Source organism: Ctenocephalides felis, unplaced genomic scaffold (assembly GCF_003426905.1).
Source record: "Ctenocephalides felis isolate EL2017-DRISC unplaced genomic scaffold, ASM342690v1 CF-g0.4_SCAFFOLD_01886, whole genome shotgun sequence".
Taxonomy (NCBI): domain Eukaryota; kingdom Metazoa; phylum Arthropoda; class Insecta; order Siphonaptera; family Pulicidae; genus Ctenocephalides; species Ctenocephalides felis.
In genome coordinates, this window is record NW_020538040.1 from 1,204,046 (window position 1) to 1,211,602 (window position 7,557).

Genomic DNA, 7,557 nt, shown 5'->3' on the forward strand with positions numbered 1-7,557 from the left:
TATTTTGCAAATTTTTACTAAAGTAATTAGTTTTTAAGATATTCGATGTCAAACATAATATTTGATATCAAAAGTACATATAACTAGTTGGTTTGGTATTTAGTCTTGAGGCAAGTTACATGAACTTCCCGATATGTGTAAATAATCGACTTAATCAAAAAAAAAATGTGTAAATAATATACTTCAATCAATCAATCCTACTTTAAAAAAACGATAATAAGTTTAGCAAAGTTTGACGAATTTTTAAAATTAAACTACTTGTCGTAAGGCCGCAATATTACAGTAAGTTCTATAAGACCATGATGTATATCGCCAAAAAAAGTTCCATGAAAATCGACTTAAATTTTTTTTCAACAGTTCATTACAAGAAAACGGCTCGGTAGATTTTCACCTAAAATTAATCAGCATCATTCCCAACTAATATCTTTCGAACATTTTTTGATTTTTTAAAATCGGTTCGGTAGGATGAGCTTAAATATGGACGAAAAGTTTAACACTTTTTTTTAAATTGCAAAGAAACGGCTTGGCAGATCGTCGCACAAAACTGACAAACGATAGTCCTCACCGAAATACATCAAATGGCTTTTAAATTTCTGAAATCGGTTCAGGCGTTTTTGAGAAAACGTCGATCAAAAGTCTAATTTTGACAAATTTCAAAAAAACTATACCAATTTTTGCAAACTTTGACGAATTTTCAAAGCTAAACGAGTAGTCGTAGGGCCGTAATATTTTAGTATGATCTAGAAGACTATGGTATCTACCGTCAAAAAAAAAAATCATAAAAATAGTCGATTTTTTTTTTTAAAAACGTTATTACAAGAAAACGGCTCGGCCGATCTTTACCAAAAACTAATCAGCACGATTCCCAACCAATATCTATCGAATGGTTTTTGAATTTTCAGAATCGATTTAGAATTGCGGGCTAAAACGTGGGCGAAAAATTTTTCACTTTTCTGCAATTTACAACGAAACGGCCCGGCCGATCGCCGCACAAAACTCAGAGACGATAGTCCTCATCGAGATACATCGAATGGCTTTTAAATTTTTGAAATCGGTCCAGTCATTTTCGAGAAAACGTCGATTTACGGCAAAAAATCTGTTCACATACACACACACACACACATACTTTTCCCTTAAATTTGGTCTCATTCGATTCAAAATGGCTTGAAACGTTGAGAAAACATAAAATTAGCGAATCGGATTTTTTTATGAAAACATAAACTTCTCCTTCGGAAAGTTAAAAATGTAGCTGATACAAAATTCAATATAGATGTGTATATTTTGATTTCTGTTATTTATAAAGTATAAATTTATAACGAGATGTTATAAGCAATTAAATTTTGTACATTTTTTGTATATTGCAAATTTTTGCTAAAATAATTTAAGAGATAATCAATGTTAAATATAACATTTGTTTTGTTTCAAATATAATTTAAAGTTTACCTAGATATATTAGAGCCTTGATATATTAGACAATACTGTTAATTGTAAAATTTTCAACAAATTTCCGAAATACATCATTCATATTAAACGATGGGTTTAACAGTTACAAGAGATTTAATAAATGAATATACAAGCGGGTCAAACTATAGTTCATGTTTCTGTTTCAAACGCCATTTAGAGCATACTGAGTTGCTGTAGGGTTTTATAATATAATACAATAATTTAGATAATTTAATTTTGAATAAATCCACCGAATACATCATCAAAATTGTACGTGTAGTTCAAAAGTTATACGAGATTTGCTAAATAAATGCACAAACGAGTCGAGTCGATGTCGATTCGAAGTCGGTTCGTACTATATACAGTACAGTGGGTCAAAATGTTCCAAAAAGTAAAAATGCATGTGGGGTATCGAATGAAAGGTTTCAATGAGTACTTTACGAATATCATACTTATAGACCTTAAAAACAGGAAGGGTTCCGTAATCTTTATATTTGATTAAAATTTAAGGTAAATTTTACGGTTTCCATTGCAATTTCAAAGCGTACCCTTTTTTAAAGTACAAAACAATATTACAGAATATTAAATTTAGCACAAATTTGCTAAATACATCATTTAGATTAATCTAATGGTTTAAAAGTGACACGAGGTTTATTAAATAAGTGCACAAGCGAGTCGAGTCGATGTCGATTCAAAGTCAATTCGTACTATATACAGTACAGTGGGTCAAAATAATTTCTATATGGTAAAAATGCATGTGGGGTATCAAATAAAAGGTCTCGACGAGCACTTTATAAATATCATACACATAGACCTTAGAAAACAAAATGATTCTAAAACCTTCATATTTAAGTAAAATCTAATCTAAATTTTACCTGTTTTCATTGCAATTTTAAAGCATGTGTATTTCTAGAGCACTTTAGTGCAACACAATATTATAAATGATTAAGTTAAGAACAAATTCGGCAAATACATCATTTAGATTAATCAAATGTTTTAAAAGTTACACGGGGTTTATTAAACAAATGCATAAGCGAGTCGAGTCGATGTCCAATCGAAGTCGATTCGTACTATATGCAGTACAGTGGGTCAGAATGTTCCAAAAAGTAAAAATTCATGTTGGGTATCAAATGAAAGGTCTCGATGAGCACTTTACAAATATCATACTTATAGACCTCAGAAACCATCAGGGTTCCGTGCAGTATACATTTAACAAAAATCTCACAGTTAATTTCTAATTTTTTATTGAAATTTTAAAGTATACGTATTTCTAGAGTGCTTTAATGCAAGACCATATTAAAGATAATTAAATTTAGTATAAATTTGCCAAACACACCATTCATATTAATCGAATGGTTGAAAAATTACTTTATTAATAGCTAATAAATAAATACAAGATTTTGCAAGTCGCTGTACTATATATAGTACGTGTAAATAATTTAGTACAGTGTTGTATATACTGATTTTTGTAAATTACCAAAGTTTTTCGCTAAAATTCATCTCGATTTTCATCACTTAATTAAAAACTTTGCAAGTTTTTAAGCACTCATCATAAAATTGTACGATTAACTTTGCATACTTTGTTTGAACGAATTACTAATTTAAAAAAAAATTGCTATGATAAAATACAAAGAGTAAGAATGCAGATATATATTTTAAACTGAGGTTTATAAAAACTTACTTTTTATTTAAATTTATTTTTACTAAAGTTGCCAATATTAGTTTTACAAAATCAAAAACACTTTATACTATTTATTTATTTATTTATTTACTGATGCAAAGGAGACAGACACGTAGTTTTATTATAATTATCAATTAATTAGTGAAATAAATTAAGAAACAATAAAAACGCATTTATAATTTATCTATCAAAGCTTTCAGACTTGGTAAATAAAATTATCAAAAATTCATACGAAATTGTCTGGAGTGGAAAAAGCTTTTTGTTTACTCAAGCGGAAATAATAAATCGATTAGTTTTGTTGTGGCTAAATTTTTAGTTTTTTTTACAAATTACTAGCTAAATAGAACTAAATAAAAAAATAGCTTATTCTATAACAAATTTACATCTGTATATAGCACACAGGTTTAATAAATAATACCAAATTTATCAGTGCTTTACATTTGCGCACTATTTATTTTTTGTTTCCTTATCTCTGTTATTAAAATGATTAATAATAATTTGTTTATAAACAAATGCATTTGTTTATAACCGAATAATCATGTTAAAAGAACCTTTGGACGTTTTGATTTTTTTCCGAGTCGCAATTAATCCTTTTTTATTGCGAATCAAATCGAACAAAAATGAATCATCTTCTGAAATTTACTCTACTAGTTATAGACGGGTCATTGGTGGAAAATTTGCTATATAATAATAATTATTATCATTATCGCCAGTATTATTCTCATTATTATTATTATTATTCTTATTCTTATTATTGTTATTATTATTGTTATTATTATTATTATTATTTGTATTATTATTATTATTATTATTATTAGTATTATTATTATTATTAGTATTATTATTATTATTATTATTATTATTGAATACATGCATATGTAATACAAGCTGTTGTTATAACGATTATATAATTAATTTTTTGTAACGTGTGTTTTATAATTAAAGTTATTCAAAATAGTATAAATCACCATCTTATTAATTTAAATTTATTAATTTTGAATATTTAAAAAATATGGAGATTTCACAATATTTTGAAATTTTTAAGATTGGTGTAAAATTGTTAATACAAATTTATGATTTTTAAGATTATTAGAAACTTTTAAGAACGACTTAATACTAAAATTATGGAAATTGATTATAAAAAAAATAAAGATTTAGTAACAATTTTAAGGATTGGCCAGACAATTCGAAGTTTGACCAAAAAATTTTAAGATTTACAAGAAATTTGACAATTGACCTGTATAATTTTGAGGATTTAACTTTTTGATTTTTGATTTGCAATTTTTTATATAAATTTATTTATTTTTGGAGATACGTCTGCAATTTTAAAAATGGATTTCAAATTATTCATAAAGATGGGTTTAAACTCTTAGAAAACCTCTATCTGATTTTTTTGGGATTGATTTAAAGCTTGAACAATGATTTGAAATTTAAGAAAATTTTGATTTGATATATTTCAGATAGGTTCAAATATCTGAGATTTTTGAAATTGAAATGGAATTTTTAAAATTAATTAAAAATTTTGTAGATTTTATATCTATAATTTTTGGAATTGAAGTGAAATCCACAAATATCTCTATGTGAAAATTTTGAGATTGATTTGACATTTTTCAGATTAATAATTTGCAATTTTGGAGATTGATTTGCAATTTAAAATCTTGGAGAATTTAAATATAAAATTTTTGGGATTGATTTGAAATCTGACAAAATTTTGATTTAAAATTTGGAATGGATCTGTAATAACAGAAATATTTCAGAAATTCTAAAGATACAATTAACATTTTTGAGATTGATTTAAAATTTTGGGAATTGATTTAAATTTTTTTTAGAATCTATCTAAAAAATTTTAAGATTGGTTTAAAAAGTTTGAAATTGATTTGAAGTTCCAAATAGATTTTTGAGATTTGAAATAAATAGTAATTATGGAGATAATTAAAAATCTTGCAAAATGAAATTTATTTTCAAAATTTTTAAAAATTAATTCAAAATTCTTTTTAATTAATTAATTCAAAATTCTTGAGTATTTCCATCTGGAATTTTTGGAAATTGATTTGCGATATTAGAGATGATTTTAAAAAAGTGTATGTAAAATTCTAGAGATTGATTTGAAAGAATAGAATCACTATTTGACAAGTTTAAAAATTTTTAGATGTATCTGTAAAAATGGAGATATTTGTAAAAGATCCATCTTTTGGAAATTGATTTAAAATATAAAACAATATTGACATATTTTAGATATTGATTTTAAAATTTTGGAGATCGATTTGCAATTTATAATTCGGCTTGTAATTGTGAAAATCCATTTATAAATTTGGAATATTGATCTGCAATTCTAGACATTGATTTGAAATTTGGAGATTGATTGGCAATTTTAAAAATCTGCTTGTAATTTTGCTAATTTGCAATTCTAAACATTTTTCTTCAATTTCAGAGATTAGTTTGCAGGTTTTGATATTAATTTGGAGATTGATTTGCAATTTTAAAAATCTACTTGTAATTTTGCAAATTTGCAATTCTAAACATTTTTCTTCAATTTTAGAGATTAATGTGCAGGTTTTGATATTAACCTGTAATTATAAATATAGCTGGCAAGTTTGGAAATTGATCTGTAATTTTAGATATTGATCTAGAACTTTTATGATTAATTTTAAAATTTAGAGATTGACTTAAAAATTTAGAATTTGCACTAAAGATTTCGAGATCATGGACGATTGAATTAAGAATTAAAAGATTCACTTAAAAATCTAGAGAATGACTAGAAGTTTTGCATTATGATTGAATATTTGACTGAAATGCGCTCTTCAGCGAATCTACCAATTTGTGATATCTTATTAATTAATTCAATTATTTAGTATTGCCGAGCAGTTCATGTAACTCGTCTTAAATTTGTATTCTATTTTTTTCCACCAGCTCTCACACTATGAAGTGATTTTAAACTTCTATATGAGTCACCTCTTGTTGTATGTGTATTACACATAGAGAAATGACTCAGGTGCAACATGGAGCACGTTTTTTTTTATTTGTATAGGAAGAAGTCGAGTTTATTATTTTAATTTCGATGTTTACTTGACCTAAAAACATTTAGGAGACCCTAATGCAACATATGATACTCTAAAATAAATAAATTTGGGGAGAACTTTGTTGTAAAATTGGGATCAAAGTATGAAATAGTGTTTGAAAATATTTTGGGGTTTTTTGGAAGTTTTTGAGTATATCGAAATGACGTAGGGTTTTATAATGTTAGACAATATTTTATATTGTTTAATTTTGCATAAATTTGCCGAATATATTATTTAAATTAAACGAATTGTTTGAAAGTTACGAACAAAATAGTAATAAAATGTACTTGTCATAGATCCTTTTTGTATCAAATTAGTTAAGATTTTAATTCTTTGCGTGATTTTCTATGGTGATTTTTGAGTATACAGAGTTGCTGTATGGTGTAATGATATTAGGCAAGATTATGTACAATACAATTGTTTATATATTTGCCAAAGACATTATTGATATTAATCGCATGGTTTAAAAGTTATAAACGATTTAGTAAATAAATCGTCGCTCAAGCTGATAAATCAATATGTAATTGCAGCGTTTATTATACTTATGATTTCAAAAGCATTTTTAGAGTATACAGAGTTGCTGTAGAATCTTTTGTTCTTAGACAAAGTTGTAGATTATTGAATTTTGAACAAATTGTTGTATATACCATCTGTATTAATCAAATGGTTTAGGAGTTATGAACAAAATAAGAAATTAATATCACTAAGTGATTTTTTTTAAAGTATACCGTGTTGCTGTATGGATTTATAATGTTAGACGGTACTATACATAATTTCGAACAAATTTGCAAAATATTCTAATTAAATTTACAAGAATTTACAAGAATAATTTAAAAGTTACAACATATTTAATCCTATTTCGTCCAATACCAAGTTCTAGTTAGAAGTTACTTGCTTTTAGTGTGACTAGTTTGTTAAAAATACATATGGCAAAAATGTGTATTTAGACAAATTGTTCAAAATTTTATAAGGTATATACCCTTGTGCTTTCAAAATTTTGTGCCATTTTCAATCGTTGTCCAGATTTTTCCAAAAATCTAAAATTGTCCTGTGACACTAGATACTAAGTTTTAGTACTTGTTGCTAATCTGAGTAGCTCGTTAAAACTACATTTGGCAAAATGTATATATGAAAACAAAATTATCCAAAATTTTATTGTCTCTAAATTCTTCTTTTGAAATTTTGTCCTAACTTCAATTGTTGTCTAGATTTTTCCAAAAATCTACTAATTTCTCCTGTGACATTACTAGTGATATTAACATTAGTAAATGTTACTAGTCTAAATAGCTCGGGTAAAACAAATTCTGGCAAAAATGTGTATTTAGACAAAATTGTCTAGAATTTTATGGGCTACAAATTATGCTGTCAAAATTT